Genomic DNA, 23819 nt, shown 5'->3' on the forward strand with positions numbered 1-23819 from the left:
TATCATGTGATATAACTTTGTTAGTTGGACATTAAAGAAAGAATAAACAAAAAAAAAAGAAACACAAATTGTCTATATCAATTATAATTACAAGTAAACTTATTCTCGGTATTGATATATGATAATTTCCACCCCTTCTTAGCCCTGTGTTGTTTCTCAACAAAAGAGAAGTAGCATGACTCTTTGGGTTTTAAAAGGTCTGAAAGGAAAATGACGAGTTGTGAATTTTCCGAAAGAGGGTGACTTTTGTGACTTTTGGGAAAGGTTGTGATTATTCTGAAGGATTGTGGCTTTTCTAAGGGGTTGTGACTTTTCTAATAAATCACAATAAGCACATGTTTACGCTATTGTTTGTTATTTATATATGTCTGTTTGCTCTAGTTTTTTAACAATAAAATTTCTGAAATTCTTCTTATTTTTCACAAACAAATTCTAGTGTACTTTTTGCTGTTGAGTGGTTAGCTGACGTTGTGATTTCAGGTAGCAATAGTAATACAATTTGAACAAAATGAGCAACCAGGACCAATTTTCTGATACCTCTGAAAGTCTGCTTATTGAAAACTTACCTAAGAAAAAAACCAAAAATTGAAACAGAATGTTAAGAAATTGATTGGATTAGAAAGCTACCTGATGCTCTTATTGTCCAAATTCTTTCTTTACTGTCCATAATAGTCACGTTCCGAACATCTACTCTCTCTAAGGATTGACAATACTTCTGGACTTCTATCAACAACGTTGTTTATGACACCGAGGAGTTTGGTCGTTTAAATAGCTCAACAGTCCACAAATTCATTTGCTTCACCAATAATATGCTACCTCTCTTTAGCCATTAAAATATTCAGTCTAAACTTTATTTTCAGATATGATGATGGTCTGTCATATTTCCCAGTAATTGACAAGTGGCTTGATTTTTTTGTGAGTAAGAAAGTGGAGGATTTACGCCTAAATATACGTTATAGAATTGTTTAACTGACTGGGCATGACCAACGATATAGCTTGCTAAAAATTATCTGTTGTAGTTCATCGATTATAAAACTTAAGTGCAATAATTGCAGAATATAAGAAGATTACATACACAATTAATCATCTCAGAAGAGTTTAACGTTGAAAAGTTTGTTTATCCGGGATGAACACATTAAACAAATAATGTCAAATTGTCCTCAATTGGAATCATTGAATCTATATGGATTTTGTGGTTTTAATCGTTTGCACAAAATCTATAGATTAAAACCACAAAATCCATATAGATTCAAAGATTCTAATTAAGGACAATTTGACATTATTTGATTACTGTGTTCATCCCGGATTAACAAACTTTCAAATGTTAAACTCTTTAGAGATTTCCAATTTAGAACTTCTGGCAAGCTATAGGGTTTGTCATGATGCCCAATTGAATAAGCAATTCTATAACATATATTCAGGAGTAAATCCTCCACTTTCTTATTCAGAACAAATTTAATCCACTCGTCAATTACGGAAAATAAGAAACACCATAATCACATCTGAACATAAAGTTTAGACTATACTTTTTAATTGTAGAGCAGCTAAGGAGAGACAGTACATTATCTATTAAGGAAATGAATTTGTGCATTATCAAGATTAATACTGACTGCAATTGATCGATCACGATCATCCTGACGGGGATCAATATTCAGTCCAAGGTGATACATGCTGCTTCGAAATTGTTGCTCCATATGTTGAACATTTAACGATTTCTGGGGTTTTAATCATATGAAAATTAAGCTCAGGGACTTGTCATCTTTGAACCACGAATATGTTGATCTCTAGTGTGATGAATTAGATGAAATGAGTGAAAACATACAGAAAGATCTTTTGGCAAGCGTTCGTTGTGCTAATGATCTAATATTGTCATACTAGTTTACCAAGGTCAGTTATCAGTCCCAAATGTCTCCAGTCTTTTTATATTGATTTTGAATTGAGCTCCTGTTTTCTAGCTATAACTTGATTGTACGATGGTGGTCATGATTTTTTCAATTAACCTGATTAATTATCTACTGATTCAGTTCCTTTTAATTAACTCATATAGTTTTAATTTAGTACGTGAGGTTAAATGTTAGTTCCTTTTATTGGTCTAATCTATAAGGTGTTACAAGAATGGGAAATCACTATTGGTTTAGTTTGTAAGCCCCGCAAATCAATGTACTTACCTTTACTCTGCCTCATTCTTCTATTCAGGTGATTTCCATTTTGATGTTGAAAGAGGAAGACATCTCCTTACTGTTGCTAGAATGCAGATGGTTTACAATAAGTTCTTGTATTTCAAAACATTCCTCCCCCTTGACAACCTCTTAAGGTCGACTCGTAATTTGGAAAACCTAATGATAATTCCTGATATACCAGTATGTTTTCAATACATAATATCTTTATGTCAAATGTATATTGATCCCTTATAGCCTCAACGACTTCAATTTCATTACTATAGTTGTTAAGCTTACTACCTAACCCGATTTATCCTTGTTCTATATTTTTAGTACCATGCTTTTTTTAAATGTGAAGAGATTGATTTGTTGGAAGACAAGTACCTCTCGTTTGAACAAAACATATTCAAAGTTTCCTTACAGAATTTGAAGAATGTGAACGTTATGCCATTTTGTAGTCATACGCGTAGTATTGACGCAATAAAGCTCCATCAACTCTTGAAGTTCTTACTTGAGCGTGCAATAAATCTCGAGAAACTTGATATAGTACCAGAGCATAAGGAGTTCTACTAATACCTCAAATCTAATGAAGCATTTGTTAGATTTTCCAACAAGTGCAATTATTTCCTTTGGACCAATAAGTCATAATGTTTTCTATGACTAACTTGTTATGAAAATTAGTTTGTTTCTCTTATTTTTGTTGACATTTTTTTTGTTTTAATGAGGATAACTTCTTATGAAAATTAAATTATGTGCTAGCCAATAATTAGAACAAAAAACAGCTGATCATCCCTTAACCTATGGTTTGGGCTCGTAAAAAAGAGAGCTAGTTTGCATCTCTCTCTACAAGGATGGAATCAATTTTCTTTGGAGTGGACTAGATGGATGGGCGGCCTAGATTTATTATCACTCTTGCTAACTAGGCTTGAAGTTGACTGGATTACTAGATATGGTGGTTACTTGGGCTGGGAGCCTGACTTTTGTTTCTTGGATTTTGATTTGTGGTGCCTTTCTCTCTTGTAGACTTAGTTACTCTTTATACCTGTCGGGCTTATGGGGGTCTGTTTGAGTTTCATTTTAACATGTGCATGAGTGTTCATTCTAGACTTATAGGGGTCCAGATAGGTTTAGCCTAGATGTTCTTAGATTTACTTTCAACATGCTCGTATGCTTTCTTTCATATCCGTTTTGACCTCCAATGTGTTACCATACGTTTTGTTCTTTCTTAGGCGACTTGGGATTAGGGTTATTCAGGATGGATACTTTTTGTGATTCCTTGTTAGGGGATTATGATCCACGGTAGCTTAGTATTGATTGATCTAATATTCGACATCTTTTTGGGAGTCAACTCCACTCCGGACACTCTTTCTAGTTGGATGGCTTTGAAGTGGTCTGTCTAGATGGGCGGCTTTGATATTTTGAGACCCTTTTTGGAGTCGACACGCCCCTATGTCATTCTTGCTATTTGCGCTGGGAGTGGACTAGCTGGCTGGGTGACCTAGATTGATTATCACTCTTGCTAGCTGGGCTGGAAGTTCACTAGATTACTAGATGTTGTGGTTACTTGGGTTGGGAGCCTGAATTTGGTTTCTTGGGTTTGGATTTGTGGTGGCTTTCTCTCTTGAGGCCTTAGTTATTCTTTATAATTGTCGGGCTTACATGGTCTATTTGATTTTTATTTAAACATGTGCATGAGTGTATGTTCTAGGCTTATAGGGGTCAATTAGGTTTAGATTAGGTGTACTTATATTAACTTTCGATATGCTCATATGCCTTCTTTAATATCCGCTTTGACCTCTATCCTTTCTAGATGCTATCTTTTCATATTGTTTTTACCTTTCTTGCTCAGTCGACACGTGATCTCTACAATCTTAATCTGTTTCGTCATGCAAGTGCGGTGATTATTTTTGCAAGACTTTTTCCTTTTTGAACAAGCTTTGTTTTTTTCCACTTTTCTAATTTTTACTCTTATTTTTAGACAACTCTATACTTTTGATTTCTAGGTTACGGGAGGGACCTTTNATCTTTTCATATTGTTTTTACCTTTCTTGCTCAGTCGACACGTGATCTCTACAATCTTAATCTGTTTCGTCATGCAAGTGCGGTGATTATTTTTGCAATTAGAAGAATTAGGGATTTGGAGATGAGTGTGAGCACTTGGAGTCTTGCTAGACTTTTTCCTTTTTGAACAAGCTTTGTTTTTTTCCACTTTTTTTATTTTTACTCTTATTTTTAGATAACTCTATACTTCTGATTTCTAGGTTACGGAAGGGACCTTTTTTTATATAGTTTTTTGTTTGCTCCTGCTTATGTTTTGTTTGGTGGTTTAGTTTGATTTCTATTTAGTTGTATCCTTATACTTATTGCTTGCTATTCTAGGTTACACATTAGTTTCCCTACTTGAGGGTTATAATATATTCCCTCATGACTCGAGGAGTAGAGTCATGAAAAGTTGGTATCGGAGCCCTAGATTTGCTTGTCTCACTAGTATAGAGCTAATAGAGATTAGAGATTTCTGGATCAGTGTGGAGACATCTATATCCTATTCTTAGGAGGCTATAGGGTGTCTTTAGGAATTTATCCTCTTTTGTATCGCTTTCATGCAGCGTGTGTGTAGTTGGTTTCTTGAAATCTCACTTGTTTCATTCTTTTTCAGAGGATGGCTTATACACGCCATACGACAGCCTGAGGAAGGGGTCGACCTCTACTACCGGCCAGGAGTGTAGCAGTAGCCCTGAAGAGAGAGAGGTCTGTAGCCATTAGCTGGCCCTCTCGTAGATTAAGTTCCAGTTCAATCAACGGGGTCGGGGCCAACTCAGCCGTCACCTAGACCTCTATGGCTCCGTCCCTTTAGGCAACCATTGTACAACTTCTGATTATTCTTGGGGAATGCGGCAGGCTAGAGATGCAGTTGCACTAGCACCACATGATCAACCTATTAATTGCTACTCCTATAAAATAAAACTTCAATGTGGAGACGTGAATAATATATCATTTAACATAAAGTTGTCGTCATGATGATGCATGTGAGTTGGTCATGTCTCTCCTTATCTTTTATGGATTCAAATATAATTAAAAATTTTAAAAAGGAAAATAATAATTTTAAACGGATTAAAAAGGAAAATAGGTGTGAAAAATTGAAACAAGGGACTATATCTTTTTCAAATGTGTAAGAAGTAAATTATTCCGTCAATGATGATTTTAGCATGACATCAGAAGCCTATTTAGGATATATAATCAACTAAGAACCATTAATGACATAATTATGTTGAATGTCTAGATCTCATTAATTAATTAATTAATTTACATATATTCTTTCTATGATCTGACCAAAAATAGAAAAAAAATTAAATGGTCAACTCTATGGCCACTATATAACTAGTGTGACATTAGCCCTTTCATGAAAATATACATACATTCAACAACATCAAAACAAAAAAATCAAGATTTTGAAAGGGCAACCAAAGTCTACATTGTATACGTATCCTTTATCCTAATTTCATTTCTTATGTTTTGTGTTTGAATTTTGATGAATAATTGTGTTTACTAAAATACAGAACATGTAAACTTTAAATTTAAATGTCTTATTGCTCTTTTCTATGGTTTAAAATCACTGCAAAATGTAATTATATAATATTACATGGGATAATCTTAGTAGCATTGACTACTAAATTTTCAATTTTTTTGGTGAGATCATTCAATTCCACACATTAATTGTAATCTCCTCCTTAATTTTTTCCTTTCCCGACCCCTAATTTGTAAAACAATAATATATCAATGAATATCATATATTATCACATTAAAAAAGAGTGTCGTGTGATATAACTTTGTTAGTTGGACATTAAAGAAAGAATAAAAAAAAAGAAACATAAATTGTCTATAGCAATTAGTTACAAGTAAAGTAATTCTCGGTATTGATGTATGATAGTTTCCACCCCTTCTTAGCCATGTGTTGTTTCACCACAAAAGAGAAGTAGCATGACTTTTTGGGTTTTAAGAGCTCTGAAAAGAAAATGAAGAGTTGTGACTTTTCCGAAAGATGGTGACTTTTGTGACTTTTGGGAAAAGTTGTGATTATTCTTAAGGATTGTCACTTTTCTAAGGGGTTGTGACTTTTCCAATAAAGCACAATAAGCACATGTTTACGCTATTGTTTGCTGTTTAAAAATATATGTGTTTACAACAAAATTTCTTCTTATTCTTCACAAACAAATTCTAGCGTACTTTTTAGCCGTTCAGTGGTTAGGTGACGTTGTGATTTTAGGTAGCAATAGTAATACAATTTTAACAACATAAGCAACCAAGACCAATTTTCCTGCATCTCTGAAAGTCTTCTTATTGAAAACTTACCTCAGAAAAAAACCAAAAATTGAGACAGAATGTGATGAAATTGATAGGATTAGTAAGCTACCTTATGCTCTTATTGTCCAAATTCTTTCTTTATTGTCCATAACAGACACATTAGAACATCTACTCTCTCTAAAGATTGGAAATACTTCTGAACTTCTATCAACAACGTTGTTTATGACACCGTGGAGTATGGTCATTTAGATAGCTCAATAGTGCACAAATTAATTTCCTTCACAGATAATGTACTAGCTCTCTTTAGCCATTAATATGTTCAGTCTAAACTTTGTGTTCAGATATGATGATGGTCTGCCATATTTTCCCGTAAATGACAAGTGGCTTGAATTTTCTGTGAATAAGAAAATGGAGGATTTATGCCTGAATATACGTTATGGAACTGTTTTTCCGACTGGGAATGACTAGCCCAATAGCTTTCCAGAAGTTCTCTATAGTACTTCATCGATTATAAAACATAAGTGCAATAATTGCAGAATATAAGAAGATTGCGTACTAAATTAAACATCTCTGAAGAGTTTAACGCTGAAAAATTTGTTTATCCGGGATAAACACATTAAACAAATAATGACAAATTGTCCTCAATTGGAATCATTGAATTCATATGGATTTTTTGGTTTTAATCGTTTGCACAAAATCCATATAGATTCAAAGATTCCAATTAAGGACAATTTGACATTATTTATTTAATGTGTTCATCCCGGATTAACAAACTTTTCAACGATAAACTCTTCAAAGATGTCCAATTTAGTACACATTCTTCTATTGTTCTGCAATTATTACAGTTGAGTTTTATAATTGTGGAACTACTACTGAGAACTTCTGGCAAGCTATAGAGTTCGTCATGATGGCCAGTCGGATAAGCAGTTCTATAACATATATTCAGGCGTAAATCCTGCACTTTCTTATTCCCAACAAATTCAATCCACTTGTCAATTGCAGGAAAAGAAGAAACATCATCATCACATCTAAATATAAAGTTTAGACTAAACTTTTTAATGGTAAAGCAACTAAGGAGAGGCAGTACATTATTTGTTAAGGAAATGAATTTGTGCACTGTAAAGATTAATATTGGCTGCAATTGATCCATCACGATCATCCTGACGGGGATCGGTATTCACTCGAAGGTGATACATGCTGCTTTGAAATTGTTGCTCTATATGTTGAAGATTTTATTATTTCTGTGGTTTTAATCATATCAAAATTAAGCTCCGGGACTTGTCATCTTTGAAGAAAGCAAATCTTGATCTCTACTGTGATGAATTAGATGAAATGAATAAGCACATAGAGAAAGATCTTTTGGCAAGCGTTCGGTGTGCTAATGATCTAATATTTGTCATCATGGTTTACCAAGGTCAGTTATCAGTCCCAAATGTCTCCAGACTTTTTATGTTGATTGTGAATCGAGCTCCTATTTTCTACCTATCAACTTGATTGTATGATGGGGTCATGATTTTTTCAATTAACTTGATTAATTATCTATTGATTCACTTCCTTTTAATTTACTCATATAGTTTTGATTTAGTAGGTGAGGTTAAATATTAGTTCCTTTTGTTGGTCTAAGCTATAATGTGTTACAAGAATGGGAAAGCACTATTAGTTTAGTATGTAAGCCTTGTAAATCAATGTACTTACCTTTATTCTGCCTTATTCTTCTATTAAGGTGATTTCTAGTTTGATGTTGGAAAATGAGCACATCTCCTCATTGTTGCTGGAATGGAGATGGTTGACAATGAGTTCTTGTATTTCAAAACTTTCCTTCCCCTAGACAACATCTTAAGGTCGACTCATAATTTGGAAAACCTAATGATATTTCCTGATATGCCAGTATGTTTTCAATTCACAATATCTTTATGTCAAATGTATATTGATCCCTTACAGCCTCAACGACTTCAATTTCATTACTATAGGTGTTGAGATTACCACCTAACCCGATTTGTCCTTGTTCTGTATTTGTAGTACCACACTTTTTTAAGGGCGAAGACATTGATTTGCTGGAAGACAAGTACCTCTCGTTTGAACTAAACATATTCAAAGTTCCCTTTCAGAATTTGAAGAATGTCAAGGTTATGCCATTTTGTAGTCGTACGCGTAGTTTTGACGCAATAAAGCTCCATCAATTCTTGAAGTTCTTACTTGAGCCTGCAATAAATACTGGTAAACTTGTTGTAGTATTAGAGCATAAGAACTGCATCATTTGTTCTACTAATACCTCAAATCTAATAAAGCATTTGTTAGCTTTTCCAACAAGTGCAATTATTTGCTTCGAACCAATTAGTCATAATGTTTTCTATTCATAGTTTTTTTCTCTTATTTTTGTTGACATTTTTTTTGTTTTAATGAGGATAACTTGTTATGAAAATTAAGTTTTGTGTCAATCATCAATTAGAACAAAAAATAGCTAATCGTCCCTTAACCTATGGTTTGTTCTTGTAAAAATGAGAGCTAGTTTACATATCCCTCTACAAGGATGGAATCAACCTTCTTGGGAGTAGACTAGCTGGTTGGGCGGCCTAGATTGATTATCACTCTTGCTAGTTGGGCTGGAAGTTTACTCGATTACTTGATATTGTGGTTAATTGGGTTGGGAGCCTGACTTTTGTTTCTTGGGTTTGGATTTATGGTGCCTTTCTCTCTTGTAGACTTAGTTACTCTTTATACCTATCGGGCTTACGGGGGTCTGTTCGAGTTTCATTTTAACATGTGCATGAGTATACATTCTAGGCTTATAGGGGTCCAGTTAGGTTAAGCCTAGATGTACTTAGATTAACTTTCAATATGCTCGTATGCTTTCTTTCATATCCGTTTTGACCTCTGATCTGTTACCATAACTTTTGTTCTTTCTCACCCGTATTGGGATTAAGGTTATTTAGGCTAGATACTTCTTGTGATTCCTTGTGAAGGGACATGGATTTANCGGGGGTCTGTTTGAGTTTCATTTTAACATGTGCATGAGTATACATTCTAGGCTTATAGGGGTCCAGTTAGGTTAAGCCTAGATGTACTTAGATTAACTTTCAATATGCTTGTATGCTTTCTTTCATATCTGTTTTGACCTCTGATCTGTTACCATAACTTTTGTTGTTTCTCACCCGTATTGGGATTAAGGTTATTTAGGCTGGATACTTCTTGTGATTCCTTGTGAAGGGACATGGATTCACGGTGGCTTAGTATTGATTGATCTAATATTCGACATCCTTTTGGGAGTCAACACCACTCGAGATGCTCTTTCTAGTTGGATGGATTTGAAGTGGACTATCTAGATGGGCAATTTTGATATTTAGAGACCCTTTTTGGAGTTGACATTCCCCCATGCCAGCCTTTCTAGTTTGGCAGGGAGTGGACTAGCTGGTTGGGCGACCTAGATTGATTATCACTCTTGCTAGCGGGGCTGAAAGTTGACTAGATTATTAGATATTGTGGTTACTTGGGTTGGGAGCCTAAATTTTTTTTCTTGGGTTTGGCTTTGTGGTGCCTTTCTCTCTTGTAGACTTAGGTACTCTTTATACCTATCGGGCTTACAGGGTCTATTTGATTTTCATTTAAACATGTGCATGAGTATATATTCTATTCTTATACGGGTTAGTTAGGTTTAGCTTAGGTGTACTTAAATTTACTTTCGGTATGCTCGTATGCTTTCTTTCATATCCGCTTTGACCTATGTCTGTTTCTAGATTCTATATTTTCATATTGATTTTACCTTTGTTGCTCAGTCAACACGTGATATCTACAAAGTACCTAGTTTTTATACTCATGCTACAATCTTAATCTGTTTCATCATGTAGGTGCGGTGATTGTTTGTTCAATTAGAAGAATTAGGGATTTGGAGATGAGTGTGCGCACTTGGAGTCTTGCATCACCTTATCTCATTCTGTACTTATTTAGCTAATCTTTTTCCTTTTTGAACAAGCTTTGTTTTTTTCCACTTTTGCGATTTTTACTCTTATTTTTAGACAACTCTGTACTTCTGATTTCTAGGTTATGGGAGGGACATTTTGTATATTATTTTTTGTTTGCTCCCGTTTTTGTTTTGTGTGTTGGTTTAGTTTGATTTATATTTAGTTGTACCCTTATATTTATTGCTTGCTATTCTAGGTTATACATTAGTTTCCCTACTTGAGGGTTATAGTATATGCTCTCACGACTCGAGGAATCGGGTAATGAAAAGTTGATATCAGTGCCCTAGATTTGCCTGTCTCACTTGTACAGAGCTATTACAGATTGGAGATTTCTAGATTGGTGTGGAGACATTTGTATCCTATATTTAAGAGGCTATAGGGTGTCTTTAGGAATTTATCCTCTTTTCTATCGCTTTCATACAGCGTGTGTGTAGTTGGTTTCTTGAAATCTCACTTGTTTCATTCTTTCCAAAGGATGGCTCATACACACCATACGACAACTCGAGGAAGGTGTCGACCTCTACTGCCGGCCAGGAGTGCAGCACTAGCCCCGAAGAGAGAGAGATAGAGGTGGAGCCATCATCTGACCCTGTAGTAGTTTAAGTTCCAGTTCAATCAGTGGGGTCAAGCCTTCTTAGCAGTCACTTGGACCCTCTATGGCTCCGTACCTTCAGGCACCCATTGTACAACTTCTGATTGTGCTTGGGGCATGCAACATGATAGAGCTTTAGCTACACTAGCACCATATGATCAGCCTACAACAGAGGCACCTCAGGTCTAGGTACCACCTAGAGGTGCCCAATCCGTGAATGTGGCTGAAGCCATACCTTCCAAGAAGAAGATGCTTGAAGTGTTTCTCATACTCTAACCTCTAATGTTTTTGGGGTTGTGGGTGGGGATACCCACAAGTTTCTTACAACTTGCCATTAGCGACATCATATTCTAGGTCTACTGGATTCAAGAGGAGCCGAATTCATGGCGTATCTGTTAGATGGGTCAACTAGTAAGTTGTGGCATACCTTTATTTAGACCAGTTCAATTAGGTCACCTCTTTTCACTTGGACCATGTTTTTTGAAGTAATTTTAGTTTGGCTTATCCCTCGCAACTTCAATGATCACCTCAAGATAAGTTCTACAGGTTAGAGCAGTACTCCCATGAGTATTTTAGAGTATGAGACGAGGTTCCACAAGTCGTTCTACCACACTACTATGATGCTACCTACTAACAAGAAAAGATTTTAATGCTCTATCTGTGGGTTATCGCATCAGTGAATGGAGACTTAGTCTATAGTTTCTATGTATCATTTATTTCTCGATGTTGTTGATCACGAATACACTATTGAGTAGCTTAGTCATGAGCCCCAAGGCGGGAATGAAAAAAGGTCTACAATGATGCCAAAATCTTGAAGTTGTTACTTGATTCAGAGAAGTTGGGCATAAAACGAGGCAACAACAACGTATTATACTTCAGCTATTGACAAGGTGATTGAGTTATATTTCCTAGTTGCTCATAATACTAAGCATGGCCCTAAGAAGTGAGCCAATTTAGATGTTCTGTTTTTACCTACCAAGTAGACTACGTAGTCTGCAAATACAAATTCGACCAGATCAAATGAATCATCTGTAGGATACCACAGAACTAGGCTCAACCTTCATTTGAGCTATCATAAAATCCTTTTGATAGCCTTCAGATGGGATTTCTTTGGATATGATTGGAAGCATTCACATAGTCCGACACTAAATACAATGTTAAGTCTGTTAGCAATTACGTACAATAGAGATCCGATCATTCCTAAATACTTTGTGTCATGTACCAGGACCATGTTCATCTTTATCAAGCTTCGTTGTTATTGAAATTAGAGTGTTATTCTTGTTTGCTTCATTCATGTTGAACTTCTTTAGTAGCTCCTTTATGTACTTCTACTGATGAGTTGAACTTCTAGATGAGGACTGTTTGATTTGAAGACCCAAGAAGAAGTTGAGCTCTCCCATCATACTCATTTAAAATTCGCTGCTCATCACTTGTGCAACGCCAGCCCCATGTTTTGCATATTTTCCTCCAAAGATAATGTCATTTAGATACACCCGAACTATGAGCATATTGGAACCCTGATTTCGAAGAATAGTGTATTGTCAATCTTCCCTCTTAAATAGCTCTGTGCAAGGAAGAAGCTTGATAGGTGATCACACCATGCTCTTGGGAATTGTTTTAATCCATACAAGGCTTGTCGCGTTTGTACACGTAGTCAGGATAGTCAGAATTTTCAAATTCGGGTGGTTGTTTGAAAAATTAAAGAAACTTTGACCACCTAAACAAGAACTGTGTTCTTGTTGAATTTTCAGAGACAAAAATGCAATACAATAAAATAGAGATTTTATCGTAAAAAACCTCCTTAATCAAGGGAAAAAAACAATGATCTACCCTCGTAGCATTTTAAACCAAACTTCCCTAATTTCAAAGAGCAACTTTAGATTACAACTCTATAATAAAAACGAATAACTCTAGTAAATCACCTAAATAGCTCACTCTAACTGTTCAACAATTAACTATAATCGTATACTCTACTCTCCAAGAAGCCAAACTCACTTTTTGTTACAAAACCTCACAAATTCTCTTTCACTCTTAGTACAATTATCTCTAAATAATAATTCTAAGATGAACCAATCCAAACTAAGCCTATTGAAAGAAAAACCTAGTTGTAGTTCTTCTTTGTTCTGTTGTATACTTTTTAGCATTTCACTGCTCTCGCCACTAAATTCTCTCAATTTATCAGTTTCAAAAGCTTTTTTTTTATTTTTGTGAAAGATCCTTTTATAAGGGCGAATTCAACCCTAATTGAATCCTATAAGGAAAGTAATTCTTTTCCTAATTTTTTTTCCTTTCCAGATAAGGAGTCTTCTTCACTATTTTGCCTTAATTAGGAGTGTTTGTCTTCGACATACTATTTCTTCTTTCCCACTCTTTTATCTTAGTTCTGGTACAAGCTTGTGAACCTGGTTCACTTTGTCATTGTCAGAACTTTACTGAGAATATTGTCATATCATCATTAATTTATTTCTTCTTTGACAAATCAACTTCTCGAGTATCTATCAACATATATAAGGATTAGTTAGAGAACTCGATATCTTGACCATGGTTCTTTTTAATGCAATGTTGTAAAATATCAATTATATAGTCATTAAGCTAAATCAATAGAAATTATTTGTATAATGGAAATCAAGTCCTATTAATTGCGACTCCTATAAAATAAAAATGCAATGTGGAGACGTGAATAACATCTGATTTAACATAAAGTTGTTGACATGATGATGCATGTGATTTTGTCGCGTCTCTCCTTATCTTTTATGGATTCAAATATAATTAAAATTTATAAAAAGGAAAATAATAATTTTAAACGGATTAAAAGGGAAAATAGGTGTGAAATATTGAAACAAGGGACTATATCTTTTTCAAATGTCTAAGAAGCAAATTATTACGTCAATGATGATTTTAGCATGCCATGAGAAACCTTTTTAGGATAAATAATCAACTAAGAACCATTAATGACATAAATATCTTGAATGTCTAGATCTCATTAATTAATTAGTTTTATATATATATATATATATATATATATATATATTCTTTCTATGATCTGACCAAAAATAGAAAAAAATTAGATGGTCAACTCCATGGCCATATATAAATTGTGTGACTTTAGCCCTTTTAATGAAAATATACATACATACAACAACATAAAAAAATAAAATCAAGATTTTGAAAGGGCAACCAAAGTCTACATTGTGTATGTATCCTTTATCCTAATTTCATTTCTTAAGTTTTGTGTTTGAATTTAAATGAATAATTTTGTTTACTAAAATACAGGACTTGTAAACTTTAAGTTTATATGGCTTATTTCTCTTTTTTAGGGTTTAAAATCTCTGCAAATTGTAATTTTATAGTATTATATGGGATAATCTTCGTAGCATTGAATACTAAATTTTTACTTTTTTTGGTGAGATCATTCAATTCCTCACCTTAATTGTAATCTCCTCCTTAATTTTTCCCTTTCCCGACCCCTAATTTTTAACACAATAAGAAATTAATGAATATCATATATTATCACATTAAAAAAGAGTGTCATGTGATATAACTTTGTTAATTTGATATTAAAGAAAGAATAAACAAAAACAAAAAAGAAACATAAATTGTCTATAGCAATTATAGTTACAAGTAAACTTATTCTTGGTATTGATGTATGATAATTTCCACCCCTTCTTAGCCTAGTGTTGTTTCTCAAAATAAGAGAAGTAGCATGACTTTTCGGGTTTTAAAAGGTCTGAAAGGAAAATGAAGAGTTGTGACTTTTCAGAAAGATGGTGACTTTGGGAAAATGTTGTGATTATTCTGAAGGATTGTGGCTTTTCCAAGGGGTTGTGACTTTTCCAATGAAGCACAATAAGCACATGTTTACGCTATTGTTTGTTGTTTATAAATATATGTGTTTGCTCTTATTTTTTAACAACACAATTTCTGAAATTCTTCTTATTCTTCACAAACAAATTCTAGTGTACTTTTTTGCCATTGAGTGGTTAGCTAAAGTTGTGATTTCAGGTAGCAATCGTAATACAATTTGAAAAACATGAGCAACTAAGACCAATTCTCTGGCACCTCTGAATGTCTGCTTATTGAAAACATACCTCAGAAAAAACAAAAAAAATGAGACAGAATGTGAAGAAATTGATAGGATTAGTAAGCTACCTTATGCTCTTATTGTCCAAATTCATTATTTATTGTCCATAACATGCACGTTAAGAACATCTACTATCTCTAAAGATTGGCAATACTTTTGGACTTCTATCAGCAACATTGCTTATGACACCGAGGAGTATGGTCGTTCAGTTGGCTTAGCAGTGCACAAATTCATTTCCTTCACGGATAATGTACTACCTCTCCTTAACCATTAAAATGTCCAATCCAAGCTTTGTGTTCAGATATAATGATGGTCTATCATATTTTCCCGTAATTGACAAGTGGCTTGAATTTTCTGTGAATAAGAAAGTGGAGGATTTACGCTTGAATATACGTTATAGAATTGTTTATCCGACTAGGCATAATCAATCCTATAGCTTGCGAGAAGTTCTTTGTAGTAGTTTATCGATTATAAAACTTAAGTGCAATAATTGCAGAATATGAGAAGATTACATAGTAAATTAAACATCTCTGAAGAGTTTAACGCTGAAAAGTTTGTTTATCCCGGATGAACACATTAAACAAATAATGTAAAACTGTCCTCGATTGGAATCATTGAACTAATCCAATTTTTGTTACAAAACCTCACAAATTCTCTTTCACTCTTAGTACAATTATCTCTAGACAATAATTCTAAGATGAACCAATCCAAACTAAGCTTATAGAAAGAAAAACCTAACTGTATATTTTCTTTCTTCTGTCATATATTCTTTAGCGTTGCACTGCTCTCGCCACTAAATTCTCTGAATTTATGAATTTCAAAAGCTGTTTTTCTCTTTGTTAAAGATCCTTTTATAAGGGTGGATTAAACCCTAATTGAATCCTACAAGGAAAGTTATTCTTTTCCTAATTTTTTTCCCTTTCCGTATAAGGAGTCTTATTCACTATTTTGCCTTAATTAGGAGTGTTTGTCTTCAACGCCTTATTTCTTCTTTCCCACTCTTTTATCTTAGTTCTGGTACAAGCTTGTGAACCTGGTTCACTTTGTCATTATCAAAACTTTACTTAGAATATTGTCATGTCATCATTAATTTATTTCTCCTCTGAGGACTTAATATCTCGAGTATCTATCAACATATATAGAGAATAGTCAGAGAACTCGATATCTTGACCATGGTTCTTTTTTAATGCAAAATTATTTGCTTAATGGAAATCAAGTCCTATTAATTGCTACTCTTATAAAATAAAAATGCAATGTAGAGATGTGAATAACATCTCATTTAACATAAAGTTGTCGTCATGATGATGCATGTGAGTTTGTCGCGTCTCTCCTTTTCTTTTATGGATTCAAATATAATTAAAAATTATAAAAAGGAAAATAATAATTTGAAACGGATTAAAAAGGAAAATAGGTGTGAAAAATCGAAACAAAGGACTATATCTTTTACAAATGTGTAAGAAGTAAATTATTACGTCAATGATGATTTTAGCATGACATCAGAAACCTATTTAGGATAAATAATCACCTAAGAACCATTAATGACATAATTATCTGGAATGTCTAGATATCATTAATTATTTAACTTATGTATATATTCTTTCTATGATCTGACCAAAAATAGTAAAAAATTAAATTGTCAAATCCATGCCCACTATATAAGTAGTGTGACATTAGCCCTTTCATGATAACATACATACATTCAACAACATCAAAACAAAAAACTCAAGATTTTGAAAGGGAAACCAGAGTCTACATTGTGTATGAATCCTTTATCCTAATTTCCTTTCTTAAGTTTTGTGTTTGAATTTTCATGAATAATTTTGTTTACTCAAATACAGGACATGTAAACTTTAAGTTTAAATGTTTATTGCTCTTTTTTATGGATTACAATCGCTGCAAATTGTAATTATATAGTATTACATGGATAATCTTAGTAGCATTGACTACTAAATTTTCACTTTTTTGGTGAGATAATTCAATTCCTTACCTTAATTGTAATCTCCTCAATTTTTCCCTTTTCCGGCCCCTTATTTTTAAAACAATAATATATTAATGAATATCATATATTATCGCATTAAAATAGAGTGTCATGTGATATAACTTTGTTAGTTGGACATTAAAAAAAGAATTAAAAAAAAACGAAACATAAATTGTCTATAACAATTATAGTTAGAAGTAAACTTATTCTCGGTATTGATGTATGATAATTTCCACCCCTTCTTAGCCCTGTTTTGTTTCTCAACAAAAGAGAGGTAGCATGTCATTTTGGGTTTTAGAAGGTCTGAAAGGAAAATGAAGAGTTGTGATTTTTCCGAAAGATGGTGACTTTTGGGAAAGGTTGTGATTATTCTGAAGGATTGTGGCTTTTCCAAAGGGTTGTGACTTTTCCAATAAATCCCAATAAGCACATGTTTACGCTATTGTTTGTTGTTTATAAATATATGTGTTTGCTCTTTTTTTTTAAAACAGAATTTCTGAAATTCTACTTATTCTTCACAAGCAAATTCTAGTGTACTTTTTTTCCGTTGAACGATTAGCGGATGTTGTGATTTCACGTAGCAATAGTAATACAATTTGATCAACATGAGCAACCAAGACCAATTCTCTGGCACCTCTGAAAGTCTGCTTATTGAAAACTTACCTCACAAAAAACCCAAAAATTGAGACGGAATGTAAAGAAATTGATAGGATTAGTAAGCTACCGTATGCTCTTATTGTCCAAATTCTTTCTTTATTGTCCATAACAGACACGTTCAAAACGTCTACTCTNTTTAAAATCACTGCAAATTGTAATTATATAGTATTACATGGATAATCTTAGTAGCATTGACTACTAAATTTTCACTTTTTTGGTGAGATAATTCAATTCCTTACCTTAATTGTAATCTCCTCAATTTTTCCCTTTTCCGGCCCCTTATTTTTAAAACAATAATATATTAATGAATATCATATATTATCGCATTAAAATAGAGTGTCATGTGATATAACTTTGTTAGTTGGACATTAAAAAAAGAATTAAAAAAAAGAAACATAAATTGTCTATAACAATTATAGTTACAAGTAAACTTATTCTTGGTATTGATGTATGATAATTTCCACCCCTTCTTAGCCTTGTTTTGTTTCTCAACAAAAGAGAAGTAGCATGTCATTTTTTGTTTTAGAAGGTCTGAAAGGAAAACGAAGAGTTGTGACTTTTCCGAAAGATGGTGACTTTTGGGAAAGGTTGTGATTATTCTGAAGCATTGTGGCTTTTCCAAAGGATTGTGGCTTTTCAAAAGGGTTGTGACTTTTCCAATAAATTCCAATATGCACATGTTTACGCTATTGTTTGTTGTTTATAAATATGTGTTTGCTCTTATTTTTTAAAACAATATTTATGAAATTCTTCTTATTCTTAACAAACAAATTCTAGTGTACTTTTTTTCCGTTGTGTAGTTAGCTGGCGTTGAGATTTCAGGTAGCAATAGTAATACAATTTGAACAACATGAGCAACCAAGACCAATTCTCTGGCACCTCTAAAAGTCTGCTTAATGAAAACATTCCTTAGAAAAAACCCAAAAATTGAGATGGAATGTAAAGAAATTGACAGGATTAGTGAGGTACCTTATGCTCTTATTGTCCAAATTCTTTCTTTATTGTCCATAATAGACACGTTCAAAACAACTACTCTCTCTAAAGATTGGAAATACTTCTGGACTTCTATCAAGAACATTGTTCATGACACCAAGGAGTATGGTCGTTTAGATAGCTCAACAGTGCACAAATTCATTTCCTTCACGGATAATATATTACCTCTCCTTAGCCATTAAAATGTTCAGTCTAAACTTTGTGTTCAGTTATGATGATGGTCTGTCATATTTTCGCATAATTGACAAGTGGCTTGAATTTTCTGTGAATAAGAAACTGGAGGATTTACGCCTGAAAATGCGTTATAGAATTGTTTATCCGACTGGGCATGACCAACCTTATAGCTTGCCAGAATTTCTCTGTAGTAGTTCATCGATTATAAAACTTAAGTGCAATAATCGGATAATATGAGAAGATTGCGTACTAAATTAAACATCTCTGAAGAGTTTAACGCTGAAAAGTTTGTTTATCCGAGATGAACACATTAAACAAATAATGTCAAAATGTCCTCAATTGGAATCATTGAATCCATATGGATATTTTGGTTTTAATCATTTGCACAAAATCCATATAGATTCAAAGATTCCAATTAAGGACAATTTGACTATATTTGTTTAATGTGTTCATCCCGTATTAACAAACTTTCCAGCGTTAAACTCTTCAGAGATGTCCAATTTAGTACGCATTCTTCTAATGTTTTACAATTATTGAAGTTGAGTTTTATAATCGATGAACAACTAAAAAGAACTTCTGGCAAGCTATATGGTTGGTCATGATGGCCAGTCGGATAAGTAGTTCTATAAAATATATTCAGGCGTAAATCCTCCACTTTCTTATTCACAACAAATTCAACCCACTTGTCAATTAACGGTAGAGCCACTTGTCAATTAACGGTAGAGCAACTAAGGAGAAACAATACATTATCTGTTAAGGAAATGAATTTGTGCACTATCAAGATTAATAATGACTGCAATTAATCTATCACGATTGTTGACACCCAATTTTGGCTCTCCACATTTGTTTAACTAAAGTTTTAATAATAATAATAATAATAATAATAATAATAATAATAATAATAATAATAATAATAATAATAATGATAATAATAATAATAATAATAATAATAATAAAAATAAAAATAATATATATATATATATATATATATATATGTTATGAAATTTTTGTAGGAATACGATAAGATTTTTAATTATTTATTTTATTTGATAAATTTATTTCATAAATACTCATTTTATAAAAATATTAAATATATTATATTACTACTTACTTTCTCATTTTTTAAATTTCATGTCAAATAAATGTTGTTCTTAAGGGTTAACTTGGTTTTTCTAATTATATATATTTTCTATTGTTGCGATAAACATTTTTGAATTTTTTTAAAAATTAGGAAGGCTTAATTAATAAATGAGTTATTAATTTATATTAATTTTATTTTTTTAATGACTAATTTTATCAAATAAGATAGTCTTGCAAAATAATTATTTTAATTTAATAAATTATGGATATTTAATAAAGAAGAGATTATAATTTTAATTGGATTTAATTTGAGAAAAATTTGGCAATCCAAGTCATTTTAATTCGGCCAATCCACGCGTGCCACATAAGAAGCACATGGATTGTGCTTCTTCAGATTCAATGTCAACCGTCCGATTTAATCAAAGGGACCAATTTAATTCAGCATTTATATATATATATATATACCGTCCGATCAAATGATCAGACGGTCCAGAATGAGTAAGACCACTCGACCCTTCCCAAAATAGAGTCTACGTTGCCCTATACTCTTTCTTTCCGCCATATATCACTTTCTTCTTCCCCATCACGCCGCCTACGCTTCTTTCTCAGATTCCCTACGCTAGTTAAGCTTCCTTCATAGACGCCCAGGCTCTTCACCCATCACCTTTTCCTCAAATGTTTCTCCATCGCCTCCTATGGCTGCCCCAGGCTCCTCTCCCATCACTGCCCCACGTGCTCCCCCATCCCCTTCGTCAGAGAACGGATTTGGGCTGCCGAAAAATGCCCTATCAGTCACTCAAACTTCTTAAATCGACCTGAAAAGGTCGATTCTTGAGAGATTTTTCTTTTCCTTCATGATTTCTTTGCTGCTTCCTCTTTGATATGCGTTTCCAATAATTCAAATTTTGAATTCTTGGAGCCCAAATCGACTATAAAAGGAGGAATCCGGAAATCCAACAAAAAATCCAAGGAAACCAACAAGGATCCGAAATTCATCTGAGGAACAAATTTTAAGGTGATCTTTTGTTCTTTGTTTTCGTTCTTCTTTGAGTTTGATGTTAGAGTTCGAAGTCGAAATCTTTTGACGTCAAAGCTTTAGTTTGCTGCTCCAAGAAAGGTAATTTCGTCTCCTCTTACATTCTTTTTTTTTGATGCGGCGTGTTATGTGTTCAACATTTGATATATAACCTGTTATTACGTGTATCTGATTCCCCTGTTTTAACCCTTACCTCAATTTCGTTTTTGTATGTCTCTGGGCAGTAGGCATAAGTCAAGCATCAGTGGAGTTGTTTGAATGTTACGTGTTGATCATTATATACATTGACTTGATTTTGTATCCTTATAACTTGCCGAATCTATGATTTGCTTTACTTGCAATGGTTGATTTCACTTAGTCTCCACTTTGAGTGTTCTAACTATGTAGCTCTATTTTCATCACTGTTTGTTTGAATCATAACTTGAATGTTGGCAGTGTTTCTCTTGTATTTAAGATGCTCATATCGTTAATGTAAACTCAAGTTAGAATCGGCTTAGAAAAGCATAAGACATGTCATATTGCTGCTTTGAAGTTCTGCAACACGATTTCATAAGATGTTTAGCCTGATTTATGTTGTTCTCTGTTGCTAGGTGTCATTCAAGTTTAGGCCGATGTGTTATATCTTAGAAATTCCCTACATTATCTTGTTGTTTTGAGAGTTCGATTTCGCTTAAAATTTGAGGAGTATCGATTCTAAACTTTGTTTATTTCTTTAAGTGTAACCAAGCTTTTTGTTAAAAAATTCCCTTTTCTTTAAGTATGGCTGCAGGTTCATTTATAGTGTGAGATTAATTTCAACTCTTATGTTGACCTATTGTGGATGGTAGTTTCCTCATAACATACTCTATTCTTGCTAAATGTTGAAGCTATGTTTACTTCTCCATTGACAGCTGTAGGACTCTTCTTCCCCTACAAGCCATTCTCTGTAAACGATAGTTCTCGCTAAAAAATAGCGTTGAAACATTCGTCTCCTTCAAGTTATTTTTCTTAGTTTTATCAACAAAAAAAAAAAGAAACTCTTTTAATATGTTCAGAAAATGTTCATCAGCTTAAAATTTATTCTCATTTAAGAATAATTCTATAAACTTGCCCTTGCTGCCTCATTTTTTTTCTTTTTTAAGAACTCTTATAGTATTTGTTTTCCTTAGTTTTGTTAGAACTCAACCAATGACATAACAAATACCTATGTGAACTTGAGATATGGAAATTGCTGCACCTTTTGTCAATCTAATTAATCTGTGGATGCAAGTTTATAGTAGGTAAATACCTGTATGCTTATTTTTGGTTATGTGTTAAATTTAACAAGATGGTGGTTAAGCATATTTGATATTTTGAAGTCCTGTTAGCATAACTTTTGTCTTCTGTCAAAGTTCTCTGTAAAGAGACCAACGCAAAGTCCTCTCCTCTCTATTTTATTTCCATTGTTGATGTTTAATATGTTAAATTCTTTCTTCTCTGATTTGACTCTCTAAGTATAACGTGGGGGTTGTCGGCTTGTAATGAATGTTTACTAGACATTGTCAAGGCTCATATGAACTAATCGATTCAATTAGTACTCTAGTATAATCATTTTTGACTTGTTTCATCTTTTCTGGTGAATATTTTTTCCCTTGCCTCATAGTATTGTTAGTCAGGTCATTATTCGCCGTATTTAAATGCTCTTAGCACTTCTAAGTTTCTATTTTGTTCTTGTTTCGGGGTGATTAACTCGGCTGAACTTACACTTTGCTCTTTTATTACAACTTGTGTGATTATCAAATTTAAGCATATAGAATAGTTGATATGAATCAGGATATCTTTTCATGGCAGTCACATTTTGAGTGTGTGTGTGTGTGTTTTTTTAATGCCAAATGCAGGTAGGAAGACATCATTTTCATATAAGTTTATATTAAACCTACCTTGATTATATAACGGACATTTGTTGGTTGTTTGATTATTTTTGAATCCTAAAGTGTTAACTAGTTGCTGGAAAATCTGTCTACAAGCTGATTTTGAATTTTCCCTCTTTCTGTATCCGAAAATAAATAGGACACCTCGGAATTTTATAGTAATAGGAACTAGCAAGGAATGGCTGTTAATTTCATTATTAAGTTCTACATGTGTTAACAAGTTCAAAGATTTTTTTAAATGGTATTGTGTATCCCTAAGTTCCCCGGCTGTTGTTGCACGTTTCAGTTGGTACACAACTGTATTTTTTTCATATGAATTAGATAGCTTTAAGTTTACTTTAGCTTTGTCTAATACATGGTAGGATAATTTATAGTATCCTTCACTTATCCCTTTCTTTACGAAACCATGTGTGCTAATACTTTTTGCTATTTTTTTTTATCTTATTCTTTTGTACATGTACACTCGGGAGCACTTTTGGAGTTGTGATGCGACTCCATTCATCTGTCCCAAATCAGATTTGTGCTCATCGATACATTATCAGCCCATGTCTAGCAACCTTTATTGCATCAATAGTGTCCAACGCTTCCTTCTCGCTTCAAAGTTTCATGTGCTTTATATACATATATGTGTTGCTATTTTTGACTAACATTTTCCATATTAATGTTTTTCATATTTGTATTTATGCTTGCTTTATTTTTTTTTTGGGTTTATAGTAACCAATTGAGAATGATAGTAAGACGTAGTCATTCATCTCATATCCCTCTAGATATTGTGTTTCAGTATGACCATTTTGCTTAGGACGACGCTTTCTAACGAAGTGTTCATTTATTACTTAACATATCTTTTGGTCATGAAAGCTTAACCTTTCAGAAAGAGTGAACTTGAGAATACACTTTTTTAAAAAAAATTAGAATGTAT

At 33.2% G+C, this 23819-nt stretch overlaps 1 protein-coding gene and 2 pseudogenes across 1 annotated transcript in view; 2 read left to right on the forward strand and 1 right to left on the reverse strand.

Annotated features, from left to right (window-relative positions):
- The window catches only part of LOC125862275 (anthranilate phosphoribosyltransferase, chloroplastic-like), a 1111005-nt gene that overhangs the window by 567662 nt on the left and 519524 nt on the right, over positions 1-23819 (reverse strand). The window lies entirely within an intron of this gene.
- LOC125862272 (FBD-associated F-box protein At5g22730-like) lies at positions 509-2823 on the forward strand (annotated as a pseudogene).
- On the forward strand, positions 2967-3103 carry LOC125863473 (U6atac minor spliceosomal RNA; annotated as a pseudogene).

The sequence above is a fragment of the Solanum stenotomum genome, chromosome 4 (genome assembly GCF_019186545.1).
Source record: "Solanum stenotomum isolate F172 chromosome 4, ASM1918654v1, whole genome shotgun sequence".
NCBI classification, from domain to species: Eukaryota; Viridiplantae; Streptophyta; class Magnoliopsida; order Solanales; family Solanaceae; genus Solanum; species Solanum stenotomum.